Genomic DNA, 25193 nt, shown 5'->3' on the forward strand with positions numbered 1-25193 from the left:
AAGGTTACCTTTAGATTCTAAAGAGTTGATCCTGCAAATTCCTTGATCACCTCCTGTGATGCGCTCCAGGCCCTCAGCTCCGATCGAATTCATAGGGAATAGAGAGGATGCTCAGCACCTGCCTGAATTGGTGCTCCGACAGTGTTATTTTGTTAATTAGGGAGCGGCAGGTAGGCAATCAATGGAAGTTTTGTTCTGGTCTTATCTGAAATAGGAATCAAAGGTTAGAGCTTTTTGATTAATTGGATGTATTTAGAAGCTGCCAGATGAAACCTGCCCACCAAACTTCATTGCTGGCACAGTTTTGTTAATATTTTTCTTCTTAATGAGAACTCTTCTGGGCAGTTCAAAGGATTTCTTGATTTGTTGGCAAAGGACACATAGGTGGCAACCTCTGTGTTTTATTTGTTCCGTCAACTGTTGCAGTTGTTTATCACAGGTTTCCTCAGTACTGTGAAGCATCTATTTCATAGACACTCACAGTAAATAATGGTAGGTTTGTTGGGAATGGCACTGAAGTCCAATTAAGGAACAGCTGACCATCTGTGAATTTGTGATACACATGTATTTTCATGAGAGAAGATACAGTGCAAGTAAGTGTGGTAGAAATGTATGTTGTTGATAAATACCACTGGTTTTTAAAGTGCCTGAAACAAGGTCCTTTGAGATCAATGGACAGTCTTCTCATTGACTTCAGTGGGTTTTGGATTTGGCCCATAACACTGTTAGTTCATAAGATGAAGTTATCATCATCACATATCCACCACATTTGGGGCTTATGTGTAGAGATTAGACTGACCTTTCCCCATAAAAATATCTGCATAGGATCAAACCCTGCAAGTTACAGCTATGAGAAATTGCAATTGTAGTCTAGGTTCACAGACCCTAAGGACAGAAGGGACCATCGTGATCATCTAGTCTGATTTCCTGTATGTCACAGGGCCACCAACACCATGCAGCAGCTGCACAGTAAACCCAGCAACTGAAATTAGGCCAAAACATTACAGTCCACAGGATACTAGACTGTTATATGCCACAGGGAGAGATTAGGATGGAAAAATGCAATGGCAAGGAAATGATTACGGGAGATATACCTAGATAATTTTGGCATGATCCACACACACATCCTGCAAAGGAAGGCAAAAAGCTCCCAAGATCACTGCCAACCTGACCCGGGGGGAAATTTCTTCCTGACTTGACTTATGGCAATCCGTTACACCATGAGCATATGAGCAAGAACCAGTTAGCCAAGCACCTGAGAAAGAAAATGCTCGGTGCCACCTCAGAGCACAGGTCCACCTGCTCATCTCAAGCTGTGGCCATCTCTGATTCTTATTCATGCTGGCCCTAGGAGAAGTGGTCCGAGTATAAATAATGGCATAGCCACGGGGCAGGGGCAGCAGTGGCTCGGCTTAGCCCTGGTGACTATGTATCCACCTGAAGCGATGAGAGCTAGCACAAGTACATGCAAGCAAGCAGGGGAATAACCTCCCTGGCTTGTAGACTTAGAAATTAGAGTGGTCCAAACCAAAACCCTAGCTCTGCACAACGCTGAACTTTGGGAATATTTGAAATCCAAACCAGGTCAATTCTACAAATGCTTTTTGTCTTTGTAATGGGCCAAAAAGTGAAACCACAGATTTGAACATTCATGGACGTTGAGGTATAGAAAATCTGCATTCAAAACCAAATTCGTAGCTTGAGACCATCCATAGTTGTTTTGGGTAAAGATGAGCTAAATTAGGCTGGTGAACACTTCTGCTTGGTTCTTTTCTAAGAAAATCAGTTACTACAAGGTCAGATTCTGATACCCCATACTCATGTTGAGTAGTACTCTACTCTTCAAGTAGTCCCATTGATTTCATTGGGGTGACAAGATCTGTTTTTGGAGAGCTAGATAAGGTGGTCTCTTTAATAGCTTGAGCCAATGCCATCGAAGACCTTAATGATGAGAATTGAGACTTGAATTTGACCCAATAGTCTTTGGGGATGGGAGCACTAGGATGATAGGGCCCTAGTGATCAACGTTCCTGGCTATATGAGCTGCTCTGTTCTGGGCCAATATAAGCTGACTGTTTTCTAGACTGAGGTAACTATTCTACTCACTGAAATTTTGTAAACTTTGTGGGCTGAATCATACACTTTACAAAACACCTTGGGTGCTTGACTGACTGAGCTGCATATTTTAATTGATGTTTTACAGACTCTACAGATTAAGCAGTGTGTACTCCGATGAGCCTTCTGTGTTGCATATTTTACTTTCTCAGATGCATATGTTGCTGATTCTGTTGGATACTGTCATAGGTGAGGTTTTAGGTGGTGCACATAGTCATGCGAGCTGCATGCTGAGCTGATTAAGCTGCATACTTCACTAATCAAGCTGCAAAGTTAAGTAGGTGAAATTTAATACACTTTAGTAATCAAGGTGCATTCTTTGTTGAGCAAGCTGAATATTTTAAACGTAGAGTTTTTACATACTTTGATAGTTGAGTCGCGTGCCTCTTTTGTTCATAACCATGACAAGTGAAAGACCACCACCGAGCTTTCCACTCTTGGCCATGGAAGGAATGTGGTGCTTTGTTTTGATATGTGTTAGTACAGAAGTGAAGGGAGAAGGAATCAAAATCAGCCTCAGTATGCAAATTATGCAATTCCCTAGGATTATTCTGAGCGGATGCTTCTGAATAATGCTAGGGTGTTTACCAGGTTCATAGGAACATGTTCCAGATTATTTTTGAACCCCGTCAGATACCATGGATTGCAAATAAGTGACAGAACCAAACCTCATGAGGTTCCTGATCTGTTAATATTATTGTCCTTTACTAATATTATGTGAAGGAAGATGGAGGAGGCTGAATGGTAGTAATGTGAAGCAGCAAGGCTAAAAGTTGTCAGAAAGAGGCCTGCATGAAGCAGAGAGATTAAGAGAAGGCCTGGAGAGGAGAGGCAGAGTTGGTATCAAGAGTTTTGGCAGTTCCCATGACTCCTGCACTGGTTCTTTGTGGAGTGCAATGGCCTGTGGATCCATGCCGTGAATCCATCTGTTCAATCTCTGATCCTTTTCTGGCCCTAATTGCCTAATTGAAGGGTGATTTTTTTTCCTCAATACAAGTTGAAAAATGTTAATGGAAGTCATGAATTATGGGAGAGAATTTACTCTCTGGACAAATGATCATTTCATCCACCTCCCCGCTTGCCCCCAACCCCAATCAGCAGCAGTTACTCAGGGGTAACTGAGGGTGGATTTTGCCATCTGTGTTTTCATAGAGAAAAATGGCACAATATGATTGCTGGCTATTCTAAAAAATGCTTAGGAACTCTTGCATACTGTAATCCACAGGAGGACAAATGATATGAGTGAAGCAAAATTCTCAATGATCAAGAATGCTTTGGGGACCAAGGAAGAGAATAGAAAATGGGCCAAAAGCATATTGTCTGGGAGATCTCTCCAGTACCAAGTCGTACTGGAGAAAGGAGAAAACCAATCAATGTGTAGGGAAGTTGGGGTTTGCATTTATGGGGATTGGAGTGTTTTCTGCAATGAGCGGTGACTATACCACCCTGTCTGCCTGCCTGGAGCAGCTTGCAGATTTGGGGTGTGAGACTCCTCTTTTGTGTTATATGTTCATATACATTCTGTTTTATGGTGTAGATCCTTTACATCTCATCCCGAGTCACTGGTATATTTTGAACCTCAAGCGAGATAGTAATCACCCACGGGAAGAGCTCCCCATTCATTGCCCCTAATCCCAGCTCCTCCCTGCTGCTGATGACAGGGTGTGTGTGTGGGGGAGGGGTGTTGATGGGCGGTGTAGTGTGAAGAAGGCAGTGTAGTCATGGCTCTCATACACAGCTGATCCCAGCCAACCAAATCACTAATTCTCTAAGCTGCAAACATGTTGTTTTCCATGCACACAGAACCAGTCTTGCCTCACATCTCAGCTGTAGGGTCCAGGTCTCCTATTGCTAAGTTTTCATAGTACAGCAGTAAGAGTTACAATGTATTGTAAATAATTAAATCCAAACTGCAATTTCTCAAAATAAACGAGCAAATTACATTGTGTGATGCAGTGTCCTGGGTTTATTTTTAACTGTGTTTCTTTGCTGGCGTGGTAATTTGCACAAATTAGTACTCCACCATAGGCCTCTTGATCATTAGTGTGAATTAGAGAGGTTCACTGTAATTAAAAAATCTTTCTGCGTGTTCAGAGCCATGTGCGACAAGCTTTTCATGACAGGGACTGTCTTTTTGTTATGTGTATGTGCAGCACCTAGCACAATGGGGTCATGGTCTATGATTGGGGTCCTCACAGATTCCACAAGCTAAAGAATAAAATAAAATTAGCTGGTTCAATTGTACAAAGAAAAAATGAGAAAATATTGTAATTAACTTGTTGGCCCTTGGAGTTTCTCTGTTAGACTCAGACATTTCTGTATTTAAAAAAATTGGCTAAAAAATTCCAATGGGGATTTTATTTATGGCAGCTATTTGTATTACACTAGGATTCTTGGAATATTTCACACATTTAAACTGCAACATATGGAAGTGACCACTGTGCACCTCACTGTGTCAGTGTAAAGCATTAAAGAATAAATAAACTTCACAACTCAGTAACTTGGGTGACTTAATTATGTCTCAACATTTACATAGGCTCTTTAATTAAAGGAGTAAAGGTTAATAGGTTAAATAAGTAACTTAATCAGAAAATTATGCAGAAGTGCCACACATCACATTATACAGCTCTTGAGGTCAATATGGTATGCAAATCGATCAGCAAAATATATACTGTATGAATTGATGTACTGAAACATGCAGCATGATATTGCAAAACACAATAGCTGGGATCATGTATACAGCTCAGCTGACCACAGGTATGAAAGCAATTTTCCTTTTCAACATTAAGTAATCTCTTTGATTCTCTAGTATCTGTTCCTCTTTTTGTTCATTTTGAATGCAATAAAAATAAAAATTTAAATAAGCATAGTGTTCGGATCAGCTAGGAAAGGCTGAGGCTCCAGGAATGCGAGGTGCAGTTTAACCACCAGAGTTGCATACCTGGCTATGACAGGAAAGAAGGGACTCATGTAAGTTTAATATGTTTGGGGCTGTGGGACCAGGGACCAGGTTCTATTCTCTGCTTGGTGCAAAGAGGAAAGATCTGCTTGATTTATGGCTCCTTGAGGCTCATAATGCATCTTTGCCAGCCCTGACCACATCCTAGGAGAGAGGGCAACTTGCTCTTACACAAGCTGGGGATGGCCTAAGCATGGTGGTGCTCCAGCCACTATCCCTCCCTGACCTAATTTATTTGAGAGAACATGAGACCTTAGAGGCAGATGTTCACCTTGTGCAAATGGGTGTCGCTCCATTGACTCTAATGGAGCTAAGCTCAGTTAGGATCAGGCCCCTATTCTTCTTTACTTTTTTGCCTCATCATTTGAAGAGTCATGTTTTTCTGTCTCTTTAACGAAATGAGAACCTTCATGGCAAAGAATCTGAATAACTTGTGTGACAGGGTCAGGCCAGATGGCTACAGGAGAGTGATTGAAGGTAGATATATTAGCCCCAGATTAAGCAGGTCCCTTTTCCCTGAGTAAGATAATGGGCTGTTCCAGAACAATCAGGAAGCTGCTGGAACCAAGTAAGGCAGGATAATTAGGACACCCGGAGCCAATTAAGAAGCTACCAGAATCAATTAGGACAGGCAGGCTAATCAGGGCACCTGGTTTTAAAAAGGACCTCACTTCAGTTAGTGCGGCGCGTGCGAGGAGCTGGGAGCAAGAGGAGCAAGAAGCTGAGAGTGAGTAGGCATACTGCTGGAGGACTGCGAAGTACAAGTGTTACCAGACATCAGGAGAAAGGTCCTGTGGTGAGGATAAAGAAGGTGTTGGGAGCAGGCCATGGGGAAGTAGCCCAGGGAGTTGTAGCTGTCACGCAGCTGTTACAAGAGACACTGTAGACAGTTGCAATCCACAGGGCCCTGGGCTGGAACCTAGAGTAGAGGGCGGGCCTGGGTTCCCCCAGCCCATCCCCATCAACTCCCTATTTGAGACAAGAGGAGGTGACCTGGACTGTGGGTGCCACCAGAGGGGAAGGTCCCTGGCCTATCCCCCGACCCACTAGGTGAGTCAGCAGAGACTGCAGGAATTGTTCTCCTCCCTTTCCCCATGCTGGCCAGTGATGAGTTTAGCTGAGTGAATGGCAGGTTTGAGCCACTACCAAAAGTGGCCAAACTGAAGGGCTGCCGTGAATCTCTAAGGCTAGAAAATCTGCCAATAAGTGCAGGTCCCACCAAGGCAGAGGAGGAACTTTGTCACACTTGGCTATATAAACCTTTTCAGATGGAATGGCAAGCCATCACAATAGTATTCCCTGGTTATGGATCCAGGCAGCACTATGCAGTTTTGTAACCTATGGGGGAACTGGGCAAACACACAGTAGTTGGATGTTTGCTAATATGAGCCTTTCAGCTTGTGGGAATCACTTGTGTCACCTGGTGGGCTACAACAATCCATCAGTGAATATAAATACATTAACAGAGCGGAAAAACTATGAGCAGTCACGAGCTGCTGTAGGAAAAAAGACATCTATTAATGGTTAATTTTCAGCAGTGCTGAGCAACAATGGCGTCTATTGAAGTTAATGGGAACTACAGGTGTGCAGCACTTCTGAACATGTAAGGCCATGGAAATAATAGATTTTGGCAGTCCTCACAGCTGAGATGAAAATGGGTTTTAGATTTGGGTACTGTGTTCACCCCATGTGGCCCATACTAACTGAGCTGCTTTGAATATTATTCAGAGTAGTTTTTGAAAGTAGTCAGAGAGTTGATAGGGGAATAGGGTACCCTCCCCCACAATCACAATATGATGGGCTCTTTGGCAAGGGAGTCAGGATTTCCTGCCGATAAGCACAAATACAAAAGCCATTGTTGTTTAGTAGTGGAAGGGATGGACCCTCTAGTGCCAAGTGGCATTCTTTTGTGTGTGACTTTTTTCTTCTTCTTTTGTTTCTCTCTCACAAAGCCGGGACTGAGTGTTTGCTGAGTGGCTGCATTGTTGCCAGGGGCCTTTGTGTGCCAGTGAGGCTCCAACTCTGTAATGCAATAGTGCTGAGAAAAGGAATAATGGAACAATTCTCCTGGGGAAGGGTGCTCCGTATAAATTATTTCCCCTGATTTAGGGGTATGGTTTTGCTGGATTGTGTCTGGTTGCTTGTCTTCTTTCAATATTATCCCTGATGATTTCAGATTGTGCTGTCTGTGATATACCCACTGTTTCTTCCCTCTCATATGTTTAATGTGCAAATAGGCAGGCTAAGAGGACATGCATATCTCTGTAAACATTTTGGCAGATATTCCCTTAAGTTCTGGCATTTATTTACTTATTTAGGCAGTTGAACAGCAGCTGACCATTTTGCCAGTCTCAACACCACGTATTATTTTTTTGTTATAATTTGTATTGTGGCGGTGCCTGGAAGCCCCGCCTATTATCTGGGCTCCGTTGTACTAGGTGCTATATGTACACATAGAAAGAGACAGCCCTTGCCCTGACACATTTACAATCTCAACAGGCACAAGAAAGGGTGGAAGAAGGGAAGTATTATCCCCATTTTACAGATAGGGAACTGAGTTACAGAAAGATTAAGTAACTTCCCCGAGGTCACACAGGAAGGCTGTGACAGATCTGTGATTTGAATCCACCTGTCTTTACAATATGTTTGTACAGCACCTAACACAATGGGGACCCAGTGTGGTTGGCCGATAGGAACTACTGCAGGATAACTTTTTAATAATAATCTTCTGCATAATTGTAGGTGCCATCTTATATTTTGGTTGGGTTTCATGGGTATAACATGTAAGCAGCCGCTGCATCTAAGGAACAATTCAGTCAGAGAGATTCAGAGAGAGAGGGCAGACTCTCATTCTTACCAACTCTTGTGGTATTTACTGTTTTTCTTAAAGCTCTGGGTCCTGACAGTAAGAGTCTGAGCTTTCATTTTTTTAAAGTAAGTTTGTCTTCCTCCTGGTTGCAGCGAAAAGCTTGAAAACGTGACCTGAATATAACTTGAAGGTTCCCAAACCAATAAATGAAATAAAGAGAACCCAAAATGCATTATTTTTAAAATTTAATAATTTCTAAGCCAATCTCATGATTTTGTATAGCCTGACTCATGATTTTGCATCTCTCGGGCTTGGCAATACTGGACCCTACAGTTAAATATGGTAGTAATTTATAAAAAGAATTGCACCACAACTAAAAAGGCAGCATTTCTTCCCAGATCTAACTGCCTATATATTAAGTTTATCAAAACTTCTTAGACCCTCTGTAATAGCACCATCTGGTGTCTCAACATTTACTTCAATTTTGATTTGCATGGATTCTAACAACCCTTAGAACGCAGAATGAAGCTCAGAGCCATGGTTTTGTCCTGAAACCATAAAATCAGGCCTGATTCACTGAAACCGGGGCCTGGGTTTGCTCACAAGTTTGTTGAATTTGAACAAATCTTGAAATTGCTAGCTTGTCACAAAGCTTGAAACTAGATGAGTTTCACGTGGTTTTGTGCTTTGTTACAAACATTTGGTAAACTTCTAATAGCGTTCAGAGTTAAAGTCAAATAAGCAATCTTACATATCTGTCTTCATCACAATCAAAAGGATGTGGGTGTGGTCCAAAATACATGGAAGTCAATAGGACTTATTCCATTCAAAGGCCTTTGGGATCAGTTCTTCATTCAAGTGCTTCACTTCTGACTTGCATATTGTGTTTCATCTCCTTAACGCAGCTTCATTTTGTCCACGTCATCATTTTTCCTTGTTGTAACAGATTTCAGATGATTTCTAACTGTGGACTGATTTTCAGATAAACATTTTATGCTCGTTGTACAACCATATTTTAAAGATATTATCTTCACTCTTAGCTGCAGCTTCCACATCATGAACTGGCCTCTGGTTTTCATTATCAATAGAAGGTGGCATCAATAAGCTTGATGGCACACAGGCCACATATAGTTTTAATTAAAATGGCCTCTTTGAGAAGAACTGTATGGCAGGGCTGAAAATGTTCTGTTTAAAAGTTTGTGTTGAGACAATGAGTAAAGCTAATATTTTAATGTATGACATCTATATTGTTTAAACAGTGCAGCTCATATTACTGGTACTAATCTAAATTCTAAAACCTAACAGAAGAAAGCAAGTGTGTTACATTATGTAACCCGCGTATTGGGTTGACAAAAAGAGGAAACTGGAATAGATATCGAGCTGTTAACCCCAAGGCAAGGCTCACCAGCTGTCCCTCCTAATTCCATAAACTATTCACAAACAAGGACAATTCCCTGGGATACTTGGTTCTGGTTTGTATCTGCTATCGTGTCTTAGCTCTTCCAGTGCACAAATCCTATACTCAACTCAAATACGGTATGTCAGGACAGCGGCTGGTTTCCATTGAGGATAGGCAGACTCGCACCAGCTCAGCTGGAGATATGCTAAAAATAGCAGCGTAAGATGCTGCGGCACCTTGGGCACCTAGTTCGGGCTAGCTGCCCAAGTCTGGACTCTGGGGGTCAGGGGGGTTTGGACTCCGGCAGCTAACCCTAGCCACACGTACTGCAGCGGTGCTACTTGTAGTGACTTAGCTCAAGCTGAGCTGCCCTGAGTCTGTCTACCTGTGCTGGGAATCACACCTCCCAGCTGCAGTGTAGGCATACTGATAGATTCCCAGGCCAGAAGGGACCAGTGTGATCATCTAGTCTGACCTCCTGGATAATATAGGCCATAGAACTTCCTCACAATAATTCCTAGAGCATATATCTTTCAGAAAAACATCCAATCTTGATTTTAAAATTGCCAGAGATGGAGAACCCACCAAGCCCCTTGGTGATTTGTTTCAATGGTTAATTACCCTCACAGTATATTGAAGTATATTCAGTGTATCATAGTCTTTTTTCAATAGGAAAAAGAGTAGAACATTTGTATAAATCCTTTGATTTTTTTGGTTATATATTAAGCTAATCCACTCCAGGCTATTTGGCCACATTAGTAATTGAGATGTGGAATAGGAATAAGAGTATGCTATCAGAAGTGATCTATAATACTTCAAGTATGTGAGATACAGTGTATCCCATTATTATTTAGTCTCCCTAGGTATGCTAATAACTTCACAGAAGACCTAGATAGACATGGTTCTTGCTGAAAAGCAACTTATTCCAATCTAAAACCCTGATCCTGCAATGTGTAATGTGTGGGCATGCAGTGCACCCATGTGGAGCTAGTTGGCTCCAGTCCCGCTAGTCTATGCAAGTAGCCTCCTGACGTCAGTGGGCATCCACATAGGGACAAGTGTCTGTGCAGAGCTCCTGGTAAGACTGGAACCTAAATTTTAGCCATGGCATGAGTGTGACAGTATTGTGTGTGTGTGACAGTATTGGATTCAAAAGGACAAAGATTGCAATAATACAACTAGGCCATAATTCAGTCTAGATGTGCAAATCTTGATAATTCAGTTTTGTCTCCTCTCCACAAGAAATGGTGGTGATTTTTCACAATGTGCTTGAGTTCCAATTTTGAAGAAATATGTCATACTCCTTTTAATCAGGATCCATGTAATCAGGACACCTACATTCCTGGTTTGTTGCCCAGGGAACCCATTTACCCTGACGCAAATGGCAGTCACTGCTACTTAGATTACTGCTTAATTAAAAGAATATTGCATAAGCAACATTTCACTTAATAGGGATACGTTTGGCTAATGCCGATGGGTTAAGTGGGGTTCAACCAGTTGTGAAATAGGTATTCAATATAATAGCACTTTGAACTTAGATAGTGCCAATACTTTCTACCTTAGACTCTCTAAGGACTATAAAATATTGAAGGACTGAGCTCACAGCACATTCGTGAGGTAAGGGTGTGCTATTGTCCACATTTTACATATGGGGAACTGAGGCACAAAGAGGCGAAGTGACTTGCCCAAGGCCTCACACAGGAAATTTGGAGCAGAAGAGGGACCAGGTCTTCCAAGTCCTAGGCTAGTCTCTTAAGCCTGTCCTCTCAAACAACGTAGCCAAGGTAAGTCTGGGACAGAGGTGGCTCTTGGAGATAGATCACACAGTTCCAAGTCTGTTGTCTTAACCATAAGATTTCCTGTTCTTTCAGTACAAAAGCTGTAAATATTAAGGGCCAGATCCTTAGCTAGTATAAATTAGCATAGCTCCATTGAAGTCATATCAGCTGAGGTTCTGGCCCCTAAAATCATAGGTGGATTCTGTAATGAGAAAGGCTCTCCCAAGTGTCCCTTTTGTTGTACTGAGAGCACAGCTCACATATTGTTCTGTATGAAGGCCAAATTCCATCAGAACTAGATTTGATTTCAGATTTTTGCTTAGCCCAGTTTCATGAAAAGCAGTTTTGAGCTTTGTTTAATCATCTGTGGCTTATTGGAAGGTCTAATGGCAGATTGTTGTTGGGCTCCTTGTGAATAAGAAAAGCTGGACTAGAATTTGGAAACAGGAGCCTCGGTTACCACTATGCTACTCCAATTCTGTGGAGTGGTGCTGGACTTAGGGGTGCTCGGAATACTGCCACACCACCTGGCTTGACGTAGTAATAACAAATACCATGGTTTCCATCATCAGCACCCCCACTATAAAAATTGTTCCAGCACCCTTGATTTTATGCCACTGCAACCCCTTTGGAGTAATTGGAGGTTCACTGGATTGTGTTGATTGAAACATGAGAGCATTTTAAGTAGAGATGCATAAAGTTCAATTCTGGACTCTCCAATGCTTGGAGTGTTTTGTATCTGGGACTCTGCTTTAGCTTATTAAAGAGATAAAGGCCAACTACACAAAAATGGATTTTGACTAGGACTTTCTTAAGATTCAGAGGTGTTTGGGCCCATCTCTGCTAGATGGCATAATTGTGGTTTTGCAAAACCTTTTTGGTTGGCTTTTGCTTTTGAATGGGGGTGACCTGGGTTCAAGTCCTATTTTATCCAACGCCTCTAAGTTTGGTGGGTGATCAGATAAATGATTCTAGCCATGGCCAACTGTCATGGATACAGCTATGGGTTTACTGCATTAACAGAATTTTCCATACCTCCAGATTTCTATACAGTGGGCCTGATTCTTCTCTCACTACACTGATGTAAATCAGGAGTATCTCTCTTGAAGTTAATGGAGTTAAAACTGTAAAACCAGTGTGAGAGGAGATTTGGATCCAGTACCTGCTTCTTCTTCTTTTTTTTTTTAGCCATGGTATCTACAATTCTTTGTTGTAGTTCATAAGCTTCATTTCTTTTAGCAGTAAGTACAATCTTGTCTGAAAAATCTTGCTTATGTCAAAATCTGGCAAGACTGGAATACTGAAACAAATCCTTTACACCTTGATGTTTTGCCTTTCTAAACAATATGCCATCAGTCTAATGCTTTGTTTTATTTTCTTGCTGATGCCTGGATGACCAATGCCATGGTGGCAAGAGGTACATATTAATTAGGTTTTTGATTGTTTCAAAAGAAAGACAATGCAGTAATCAAGTATTTACAATAAGGCCAGTGAAATGGAAACCATTAAACTCTCTTGTGTGATAATTGTGCCTGTCCATTACTATTTAAAAGAAACCATTTTCGAAATAAGTCGTTATAAAGAAAGGATTTATTACAATATAGGAGCTTGGACAAACATCCAAGGGAAATGTATTATGTTACATGAAAATCTATGGAACAATGAACAATGGAATGTTATTTTGTACTTGAAGCTTGCCATGGAAGCTGAGCTTATAGATACTGAAACGTAGTCTGCTTAATTTTTTCAGACTTTGACATTTATTTTCTTGGTCTAACATGGAGAAATATAAATGCTGAGATTTAACATTTGCTACAATGGTTTTTATGTTTCGTCCTTCTCTTTTGTCTAGCCATTTGGGACTGTTGGCTTCTTCTTTACTTTTTCTTGGCTGGTTGTTTCCACAAATAATATCTGGGTAAATAATTATAGATCATTCTTATTTTAGTTGCAATGAGAAGCTGATGTTTGTAAATGTGTTTGCCTGATACATTTCTGAACGTAAATAGGGGTGGCTCTTTGCCAATTTGAGCTGCTCTCTTCCACTCTGAAAGATTTGGGCTGATGAACTGCTGTGCTGGATTCAATAAATAATTAGTCTAGAAGCTAGAGGACTGAACTTTCACTGGGCAGAAGTACCACTGACTTCTTCAGTGAGGGGAAGATAGATTTTCAAATTTTGTTCACATTGTGTTAAATTTTGCCTCCAATACCTATGTAAGCAGGCTCTGTATAGATGGGGCAGGGGTGAATCCTTCCCTCCATAACTCAGCAGCTTGGTGGAAGGTGGCTGAACAATGCTTCTACTGCCCATAGTCTCTAGGAGCACCTGGGGCCACTGTATGCTGCTTCACTGAATGCAGGGCCTGCTGCATCCGCAGTGGGAGACCGGGCTGTGTTCCTTATCCATGATGTAACGATGGATGCTCAGATAAGAACAAATATATGTTCATGTTAATATTCAGCTTGGTTTAAATATGTACACACACCTATGCACAGACAATTTCCATCCTCCCTGAAAAGATAGGCTGAGCTGAAAGTGGTTGCATAATTGTTATTTGCAGTGGGAAATTAATGGTGACAATTCCCATTTTGGCTAGGTAAATTTAGATTAATTAAGGCCAGATTAAGTAATCATTCTTTTTTTGTATTCAGTAAAGCATGAACACATTAGTTACTCATTTTAGCTTCTCCGGACATTCATCAAAGAAATGGGGAGCCTGATCGAAAACCCATTGAAGCCAATGAACGACTTTCCATCTAGTTGGCTTTAGATCAGGCCCTAAATGGGTAAGAAGGTTCTCTTTCCACAGGGAAAACATACAGAAGAACCCTGTTTTTATGAGTATAATATGGATATAATATTTATTCAGATAAGTGGGGACTTGGAGTAGAAGTGTTTTCCCTCCATAAGTGGGATATCTATATCCAGATACCAAGGAATTTTAGACAAGAGAGAGAGAGAATAGGTGAAAGTAATTTCTCTTTGGACCTTGATGGGCAAAAGACATTTAGCAAGAGGTCTGAAATTTTGGATTTCTGCAAGGATACTTGAAAAAGTAAACACAAGATACATGGCAGTAATGGTAAAAATGACATAATCTGTTGCCTTTTTAGCAACAAACATATGCCAGTCAACAAACAGATGCTTCTCTTAGGAAAATTACTCAACATATATAAAGTAGCAAGCCATGGATGAATTTTATTAAGTCTTAGGAATTTTCAATACATTGCGCAATATATTCTACTCATAGTGAGACAGTAATAAAGAGTCAGTCAAAAAAAGAAGCAGAAGAGCCATTTGTTTCTTACTATGACATAAACATGTGATACAAAATATCCTGTTTTTGGAGAGCATAAAAATTCTAAGAGTTAATCTGCCAAAAAAATCTTAAAAATGATTTCAGAGTGAATAAAGAGAAAATATTATTTTAAAAAATCATTTTAAACAGCCAAATGTTGGCTTTTTGATGTCCTTTGATATGCAGTCTGCTTATGTCTTGTGGAGACACTTCTTCGTCAGTCAGCTCAACTTTCTTAAACTAGTTTCGAAAGAATGGGTGTTCAACAGAATACAGGCTGTAAGAGGTTAGATTTCATTCTGTTTGAACTGACAACATCTAAAGTGGGGAGGGTTGTTTTTTAAATGGCCTTATCCTGGATTCTATGCATCTGTGATGGGGTGTACTCCCCACACTGGCCCTGAAAGAGTTGAATTAAGCCAGGTGGGTCCAATCAGCCAATTAAGCAGCAAATAGGGGAGATGTAGGCTAAGAGGAGGCACTAATCAGAAGGAAGATTACCTGTAGACTGGGCTTCTATAAAGCCAGGAGGCTGGCAACAGGAGGAAGCCTGTAGTCTCTCTCCCGGAGGCAATGGAGAAGGAAGGGGACATAAGCACTCGTGAGGAGACGAGTTTACCTAGTTCACCTCAGAGAAAGGGGACTGTCTAGGAATAGGAAGTAGTCTAGGGAAGAGAGCAGCAAGCTGAAGACCCAGACCTTAACTGCTTGCAATAGGGCCTTGGACTGGAACCCAGAGTAAAGGACAGGCCTGGGTTCTCTTACCATCCACTGCTGTGTGGTCTTTCTTGGGGCAGTGAGTGGGAAGACTACCTGAGTCACTGCAGGAGTGATGTAGTCAGGGCAGTGGGTGTGAGGACTGTCTGATGCTGCTTGGGACTTTGAAGGACTGCCCTGGGAGGGGAAATCACAGAGTGACCTGGTTGGAGGGCTGAGTCATGAAGCAGCTGTAGTGCGACTCTGTGGAAAGGACAAGAGCTGAAATGGTGGAAGAGAAGAAAGGGGGTGCTGAATCAGGCAGAACCACTCCCCAGAACTGCCAGAAAGGGGCGCTTCCCAGCGGTGAGTACAGCACCCCATGACAGCATCCCAGGCAGAACCTATAAAAAAAGATAGATTGGGTTTTGGTGCTCTCCTTGTCTCATAACACACGAAAAATTGGACAATCAATGAAATTGAAAGGTGGCAAATACAAAACTGATAAAACATGTTGCTTTAATTGTAATTAACATGCAATTAGACTGTGGAACTCATTACCATAGGAAGTTGTTGAGGCTAAGAAGTTAGCAAGATACAAAAAGGAAAAGGACATTATATGGATAATAAGAATATTTATATAGTTATTGCTAACATAACTTTGGCAGGGCTCTTAAACTTCATTAAGCTTCAGGATTTAAGACCATATCTAACTATTTAGGGATAAGGAGACCTAATGTGGGGGCAGATTATCTCCCTATTGCAGGATTTTTACACCTTCTTCCAACAACTTTTGGAGACAGGATACTGGACAAGATGGACATCAAGGCTGATCTGGTACGGCAATTCTTATGTTCCTATTCCTTTTAGAAACCATATCCTAGAGGGACTGATGTTTCAAAGGAAATAGAATGATTTGGAAGCATTTAATTCTTAAAGTTCAGATTTGTTTATATGTACAGGAGGCTCCATTTAACACTCATTTAACACTGTAGAGTTGGTTACAATTTTTTTTTTGCAGACACTTTCACAATTCTTTCCTCCCCGTCCTCTTTTTGTTGTTGAAGATTTAGATATTTGCTACTCAACAGTGACTGCAGTGCCGTGATGTCCCCTGTGGAATTATGAGGTTGCTGCAGGAACATGGAATGCAGAATGTTGCGTTTTTAATGATAGTTGTGTTATGGTATAACAGGGTTCAAAAAAGAACTAGATAAGTTCATGCAGGATAGGTCCATCAATGGCTGTTAGCCAGGATGGACAGGCATGGTGTCCCTCTGTTTGTCAGAAGATGGGAATGGGTGACAGGGGATGGATTACCTGTTTTGTTCATTCCCCCTGGGGGACCTGGCATTGGCCACTGTCGGAAGACAGGATACTGTGCTAGATGAATCTTTGGTTTGAGCCAGTATGGCCATTCTTATGTTCTTATGTATGGTGCCAATCTGTTCCAAGAGAACCTTCTCTCTCTCTCTCTAGTCAGTGGGTGAGGGACATCTAGGGTACCTGATCTTTACCTGCTCTGCCTTTGTCATTTTTTTCTTTTCTCTTGGTCAATCACTTTGATTATAAACACCCATTAGAAACTGTGACTTTAAGTCTCACTCTCCTCTTGTAATTCTGGACAAATCAGTGTTTGTCCAATTTTTCGTATCTCTCTGCTATTGACGATGCTAAAAATCTGCTCTTTTACCCCATGTTAGACTGTGTGTGTGTGTCTGCATGGGTGTGGCTGGGAGCACATTAATGTGCCGGTAGAGGGAGATCTGTTGAAACCTAAATTACCATTGATCAATTAAAATACAATTCTGCAGCCCAAGTAGTCATTTCACTGGACTAAACATTGTTTAATGGGACATAGCTGCTGGAGTTCAGGGTCTGAGGCAGAAATTGTTACCTGTGCATCAGTAGTTTCACAAAATAAATCTTCCATTAAGAATATGAAGCATTAATATTTTGTTCCCATTTAAGAAAAATAAACTAGTTTTCAGCAACAGTCTAGGACTCCAGCTGGGACTACAACGGGTGGTGTGCAACTCAGAAACTTAGTGCGTTCAAGTGTAGCTTTTTAATGCCTTGAGTCCTTGCATCCATACACACATCCACATCTTTTCATACCATAATTCAGGCAGTAAAATAAAGAGAAGAAAAATAACCCAAAAGTTTAAATAGTGAGGTTAGCATAATTCAGTATGGCCCTGCACCCAACTGATATGACAGATGTGGTTCAGGAGACACTTTCATTCTAAGCTTCTGGTTTTCTCTTGTTTGTAATTATTGGGGGGTGAAGGGAGGGGGGAATTACCCAATGGCACAACATTTTTTATATTCTCAGTCCAGTGCTGAATTATTGTGGGATGTTTGATTAAAATTATCTTCATGGGTTTTGAGGATTTTACTGTAAACTAAAAGTTTTTTTTTTTTAAAACCAGTTAAGAATTCTTTGAGGAATAGTTTATAACGCACAGCAGCTTGTTTAAAAGCAATAAGTGTAGCCATACTAGGTTACGTCTGTTCTTCAAATCTGTGTTAGGGTAGATATGTATGACTAATGTGGCTGTTCCTAAAAAAGGGTTACTTGATTTGACTAAAAGTGGGAGGTTTTCGCGCCATCCACCAGTTGTGAGTATTTGATTTTAACACGAACTTATCAGAAACTTAGTTTATTAGGATACTATGTTCCATGATCCCATTGACTTATGGGAGTTTTACACTGACTTCAAAGGGCTCCGGATCAAACTCTAAATTACAAGCGTAAATAGATGAGGTGTATAGAGTGCCTGTCTGTTGACCTGTGACTTTTTTCTTTTTTTAAATCCTCTTCCAGCTAACTTGGATTCAAGTGCTGAATACAGCACGAAGGGGCACCCTGTTGATTTGTGACCCTCCCTGGGGGACAGGTTCCAGTAGCTGCTGTTACAAACATAGCAGTTCTATTACTATTTCCTTCTCACCTTATTTATTTTAAATACTAAAATTTCAAATGACAAAGGGAAGAAGACCCCAATTAGTTTATAAAACAGCTGTAGCACATCACTGAACTCTTAAGATGAAATCCTGGCTTCACTGAATTCAATGGCAAAACTCTCACTGACTTCAGTGAGACCGGGATTTCACCCTGAGGACATGATCCTGCATTTTGATGGGTACATGTGGACCGCTGTGCTTGCATGGAGCTCCATTAACTTTGAATGGGTGCAGCTGTCGCCCCATCTGAATTATGGTGCAGGATCAGGGCCTATGCAGCTTGTGCTATGGCAGTGGAGGTCTTGAAGGAAGTTGTGCAGAATATCACAGAATGGGATCCTGTTCTGCATCTCGGTCCTGTGGTGAAAACACAAGGGAAATCAGACAGAAATGGAAGTGGGCTACTGTTTGTGTTGGCTACAGTAAATATGTTTGTAAGATGTATAGTGTTTGCCAGGGACATAGGCTACTATGCTTCCACATCAGCTTAGTATGTTCTAGGAAACACGTGTCTGTTAGCATAATTGTTCTTCCTGGAGGCTTTTACTATGAAACCTGTCCAACAATCTATAGGCAAAATAATACAGAAGGTCAGATTCTCCTCTCATTTACATCACTGCGGAGCAATGGATTTCCCCTCTACCTGGAGTTCTATACATTTACAATGCACAGAGATTGTCTGCTTAAGCCTGCCCTGAGCTTCACACCCCCAGCATTTCACTTCAGGTTTGAAAGAACCCTAAAATGCAAAGCAAAACCTCTGAGTTTCACCTAGTGGAAACCATCTAATAGCTCAGGTGCATTTGAACCTAGAATGAGGTTTGAGTTTTTCCTTTATCAGTATTTATTTTTTGTTAGTCTGTTTGTGCCTTTTTTTTTTAATTAAAGAGGGGGAAACAGACATTACTGTTCCCTTCAACAAGCTGCTTTGCTGAAATCATAGCCAAGTTTAACAAAGCTGTGCCCAGGGTGGGTACGGGTGATGCCTAAGGAGGTTGTATGCCACACATAGGCTAAAGCCTAAAGTGTATATGGTGCGGGGGCGGGGAGGGTGGGGGAGAGTTGCAACCCTCCCTCTGACCACTACGCCTTCACCTTGAATGGTGCAGAGAGAGCTCTCCCCCTCCTGTTTCAATCTGCTGTGACATTAGTGCTACCTTTGAGCTCCCTTGAACCTTAGGGTAGCTGACTTGCTACCCTCATGTAATTGAGAGCTGCCTCAGAGCTGCTCTAACTTACCCTGGCTTGTAATGGCCCTCTAAACCCAACCATAACCTGTGACAGAACAAAGGGGGTATATTGCAGGAAAGGATCTGGCTTCTGTGGTAAGATTCATCACTAGTAGAAAGCAAGTTCCAGTTCAATGGAGTGGTGCCTGTTTATGCCGGTGATTAACTTATTCCTTAAACCCAAACACACACTGTTGGTAGTTTGCCTGAAAAGGTGTCTCTCACTTTGTGTCATCTTTCACAGGCATACTATTATTTCTTCACTGTATGTGTACATGTATCTAGAAAAATAAAAATCCTTTTTTGGTGTCAAAAAAAAAATATGGAAGAACCTCAGGAAACCTTAGGCCTCAGGGTTTTTTGTTTTTTGTTTTCCTCTTTTTATGGCTGGCAATAAGGGAGCTGCAGAAGGGGAAAATGTGGTACAATATATGAGTATGAAATGGCCTTGGTACCATGGAACTCTAATAACTCCTGGCCTAAAGGAGGGGGGAAAAGTGTCATTTACGAGATTTTATTTAAGTTGTTTCCCCTCTTCAGGCACCAAGTTCCTGAGAAGAATACACAGGGATGGGCTCCAGTTGTACTGTGTCCGTTTTCTTGGCAGATCTTTTATGTTGGATTATGCTGGTTAATATTTTTGTAAAATAACTGTTTTGGAACTGATAAGGAAGAATTCTGTCCAGGTCCTTGCCTGCCCTGCCCTGCTGCTTTTTTTAGAAACAATCGGAATGAAAGCACTCATGACAATAAAACCCATTCCAAGTTATGGCCGTGATACCAGCGACCTGATCCAAGTTTCCCTGAAGTCAGTAGGAGTCTTTCCATTGACTTGTACAGGCCGTGGATCAGCTGTACAAGAATAAACAAGTCTTATGGGACTTTTGGATCTGTTCAACCATATGCTTAGCAGTTTTAACATTCCACAGAGAACTTGCCGTTAGAGCAGTAGGAAGAACAGTCCAATAGACACGCAAAGGCCATTTATTCTACAGGAAAACACAGGCAGAGGAGAGAAAGGAAAGGGGGGCTGTGAGGAGAAGAGCTAATGCTAGGCATACAGCACAAGCAAAAATACTCACTCCATGAAACGTTGAACATAAAGGAACTTGCAGCTACTATTCATCGTGAAGAAATTTTTGGTTAAAAAGATTGACATTTTAATAAACTGATCTTAATTAACAGTACTTTGAAATTCTGAGTTGTACGCTCTCTATCTCAAAACACTGGAACCAGTGGCTTTTTAAATAATTTGCTGCTTGTGGGTGATCGCTTTTTGAAACAAATCCAGACCCTCCAGTCACAATTTATTTTTTATTTCAAAAATGATTTTTACTAGCAAATTTTGCTTTGGTTCAAGAGAATTATAAATCATTATTACACAGCCAGACACTTCAAACATTTTGTAAGAGCTTTGTGCCCAATGAAGCATCAAAGGCAACACTGAAATTCATGATTACAGCATGGGTGCACGTCCATTCATTAATACATTAAAGTTCAGGACTCTAACATTATTAATAGGGTTTCTAGATTGACGTACATTTCTCCCTTAGAGAAGGTGGCTCTTGCTCCCATACAAAGTAAAGGGGTGGTTCTTTATTAATGCCAATTTATGGAAACTTTTTTTGTAGCCAGTTTAGTGCTGTGGTGGTAAAGTTTAAAGACTGGGGTTTCTTAAAAGCTTTTACATTATTATTTATTGAGAAGGGACAGGATTTATGTTTTCTACAGTGGAAAAAGAGCTATCAATAGATATTTTTCTCAACCCCTTAAGTGCCAAAGCTAATCGGTAGTCCAGGACCACAAATCTTCATGTTGCACCTACTAGAATAAATTCTAAAGGACTCTGAGACAGGCATACATATATACTCTCAAAGGTGACAGGTATCAGGGCATAGCCTGCATGCATCTGAAGAAGTGGGGTTTTTGCCACCGAAAGCTTATGCTCAAATAAATCTGTTAGTCTTTAAGGTGCCACCGGACTCCTTGTTGTTACCCTGAAAGGTGTGCATCAAATGCCTTATGATATCCCGTGTAGAGACAGGGTGTGTGAGGTAATATTTTTACTGCACCAACTTCTGTTGGTGGAAGAGACAAGTTTTCAAGGCAGGCCTGAAGAAGAGCTCTGTGAACCTTGAAATCTTGTCTCTTTCCATCAACAGTTGGCCCAATAAAAGATATTATCTTGTCCACCTTGTCTCTCTCATCCTGGAACCAACATAGATGCAACACTGCCAACAACATATGTATTATCATAGCTCCTAGATGCCACACTGAGATAAGGGCCCTAATTGCATTAGGCATGGTACAAACACAAAGTAAGCACCAGTCCCTGCCCCCAAGAGCTTACAATCTAAATAGACAAGGCAGAGAAAGTACAGAGTAAAGGAAGTGTTTCACAGACAGGGAACTGAGGGACAGAAAAATTAAGTGATTTTTTTTTTTTGCTAAGGTCATGCATGGAGTCTGTAGCAGAGCTAGGAAATGAACCTACCACCCCTGAGACCTAGTGTAATGGCCTAGCTACAAGTGCATCTTTCCTCTTTGAATAAAATACATATCCACAGGTGTGAGAAGTGACTTGTATACCTTCAAATTCTGAGCACATTCTGTGTTTTGTAGTTTCTGAAATACCTAGTTAGCTCTTTTCTTTATCATTGACATTAATAAGGTGGCAAAATAAGAAAATGATTCAATTCTTTTCCAAAACAATAGCCATGGGTTACGTAAAGTTCTAACAAACCGTTGTGAGATGCCAATTCTTACCAAAATCCACTTGAACCATCTGTTTTACTTTCATTTTAGAGTTAATTCCACCTAACGTTCATTTTTTTTTACCTTGCATCTTATTCACTAGGGAGGAGCTGTTTCCTTTAAGCCTTTGTTGCTGAGGGAAGCAAGTGACTCTTTAAATGCTCTGTTCCTTGCAAGACCCTCCATTCTTCTACATTCTGCACCCTTCCCTGGCTGACTTCCAGGATCATTTATCTCTAGCCTCTTTATATAATCAAAGGCGGAAAATAAATGTTAATTTTTGGCTCAGTCCATTTTGTTACTCCTCCTCCAGCTCAGTCTTCATTCTTAACCACTATTACTAGCCTTTTACCATTCATTAGAAATGCTACCACCGAACCAATACCCTTCCTACTTGGCTATCCCTACCCAACAAATAGAAGTGCCCAGTTAATTCCTCTCCCTTCTTCCCCTTCTTCCTGCTGCCTCTGAGCATAACTTAGTGTGACATTAAATTCCATATTCCTTATGAAAATATGCTTATGTCCATTTTCCTTTTGAAAATATGCTTATGATAAATATGACATAACTGATATGTACTTTATGCAAGATGGGTCTTGTAAGGTATCATTGGAAAGGTTATGATTTACTGAATGTGACTATCCAATTTGCATGCTTGTATCATTTCTGTATCTGAAGTTAGGAATATTAACTATGTGTCTGTATTTCAGATGTGTTACTTTGGTTGTCAACCCCAACCAGCCCTTCAGGTACAATAGTGGAAAAGCGAGACAGGGCTAATGGGGGCATTAGCAGAGACAATGGACTGTAAAAGAGCTTAGTCTTCCTGTGGATGACAGCCTACGAGCAATGGTTGCCACAGCCATGCAGAGACCGGGGTCCAAGTCACCTGATACTGGATACCCCTCCTTCCCTTTTGGAATGCCAGTGGTTTTCCACCTTACACAAGAGCTATATAAAGCAGGGGATTGATGTCATCATGGCTCTCTCCTCTGCCTCCCCTCCCAAAGAGACACTGAAAAAGATCTGAAAGCAAAAACTGAACTGAAGAGAGAAGCATCGAACCCAAGCTGGAAGGGCATCTAGCTTGTGAGTAACAATACCTGAGGTCTCAAGAGGGAGACCAGTGCAGCAGCCTTTCAAGATTTTCTGTAATCTGCCTGCAATGATATCTTGGGTGAGAAATACTATTTGTAACCAATTTCTTTAGTGAAACTAGCTTAGTTTGCATGTTTGGTTTCATTTGCTTAGTAATCTGCTTTGTTCTGTTTGCTACCCCTTTTGCCACTTAAATGCTGCCTTTTGTAGTTAATAAAATTCATTTTGTTTATAATATAACTCAGTTTCTGTAATTTCTAATGGGGTGAGGGCTGTGGGAAAGTGGTGAAAACCATCCCACACAATGAGGGAGGAGACGGACTTCATAATATAATTTTGGGTCTGCGCTCCAAGGGAAGTGGACACCTGAGTGCTGAAGCAAGTCCCTTAAACTGAGTCTTCCCAGAGCTGATCTGCAGCTGGGTGTGGCCCTGCGAGTGTGTGTGTGTGTGTGTGTGTGTGTTAAAGGAGGCTTTAATAGCCTGGTCAGCAAGACAGATTAAAGGGGGCCCATGCTGGCAGAACATGTAGACTCAGTGGTATTTCAGCACATCAGGTGGCTTCCTAAGAGGCATAAACCATCACAGTCCAGTCTTCATCCCCTTCTTCCTGCTGCCTCTGAGCATAACTTACCACTCCAAAATGTTCTTTTAAGTCACTTCATCTAGCTACTTCATCTATCTATCAGTGCTCTCCACAAAGCATACTTCTCCCTGAAAAGAAAAGGAGTACTTGTGGCACCTTAGAGACTAACCAATTTATTTGACCATAAGCTCACTTCATCGGATGTAGCTCACGAAAGTTTATGCTCAAATAAATTGGTTAGTCTCTAAGGTGCCACAAGTACTCCTTTTTCTTTTTGCGAATACAGACTAACACGGCTGTTACTCTGAAACTTCTCCCTGAACAAACCCTCTCAGCTGCTAGAGTTCTCTCTCTCACACACTAAGAACTTCAGATGTGCAATATTCCTGAAATCTGGACCCCTTCATGGTCGGTGTGGTACAAATGCACAGTAAGAGTTAGTCTCAGACATAAAGAACTTCGTCTAAGTAGACGAGACAAAGGGTAACCAAAAGAAAAGTCACCTGAAGTCTGTAGTATAGCTGGGAGCTGAATCAAGGTCTCCAGAGTCACAGTTCAGCGCCTTAGCCACAAGAATACTCTTCTCCTCTGAGTTGTGTGCAAAAGAGCAAAAGGCTTTGCCGAGAGGCTTAAACTAAACCCACATGCATCCGATGGAAGAATCTGGTGGGACTGTGGCAGAGGTCAACATGATCATGGGATAATGTAGCTTTGAGAGAAAAAGGACGTTGGCTGATGCCAGGGGTAGCTCATTTCAGGAGCAAGATCTTAGGTACAGTTTGTTAGAACAACTAAGTGGGTTAGGCTTGAACTAGGGGCAGTTCTCTTTTGAAACACAATTTTCAAGTGCATAAGGTAGCTAGAGCTGTTGGTTAGGGGAGCGGCGGAGAGGACTTGAAATGGTCCTTTCTTCAGACTCTTCTGACCCTTTCCAACGTTGTGGTGACAGGAAAACGGTACTATTTGGGCGGATTTGTGCTCATTCTGAAGCAGTTCACCCAGCCTCGAAAACTACGGAAGATCATTGCGAAATCATTGCTTAGTCATTCTTGAACATGTGCTTTATGCTAACTGAAATATAAAATGAGTTCTAACATTTTTTCCCATTGAGTCCTACAGGAGACTTGAAATTTACTTGCAGGGGAAGAAGCTTTGATCCGCATATTTTCATAAGTATTCATAAAGAGACAGAATTAGAAGCTCCCCTTTATTTGCCTTTTCATGTCTGCTGGTTTTAAAATGCATTTGAAGCCGAGGAATTGATTGGGAAAAAAGCCTTCATCGAAAAGTTCAGAGATGGGCTGTATTGAAATGCCTGGCATCCCTGGAGGCAGACTATATTCCCTGAAACACTGCACCTCCCCGCACTCAGATGGTGTAATGGACCCATCTGTGGCCACGTATATACAGACACCACAGTAGCAGTGGAACTGCACACATGTGCAATAGGAATAGAACCTAGGTGCTCTCGAGTACAGGCCTCTAACTACCCCATTTTGGGT

The sequence above is a fragment of the Caretta caretta genome, chromosome 6, assembly GCF_965140235.1.
Source record: "Caretta caretta isolate rCarCar2 chromosome 6, rCarCar1.hap1, whole genome shotgun sequence".
In the NCBI taxonomy this organism is placed as follows: Eukaryota; Metazoa; Chordata; order Testudines; family Cheloniidae; genus Caretta; species Caretta caretta.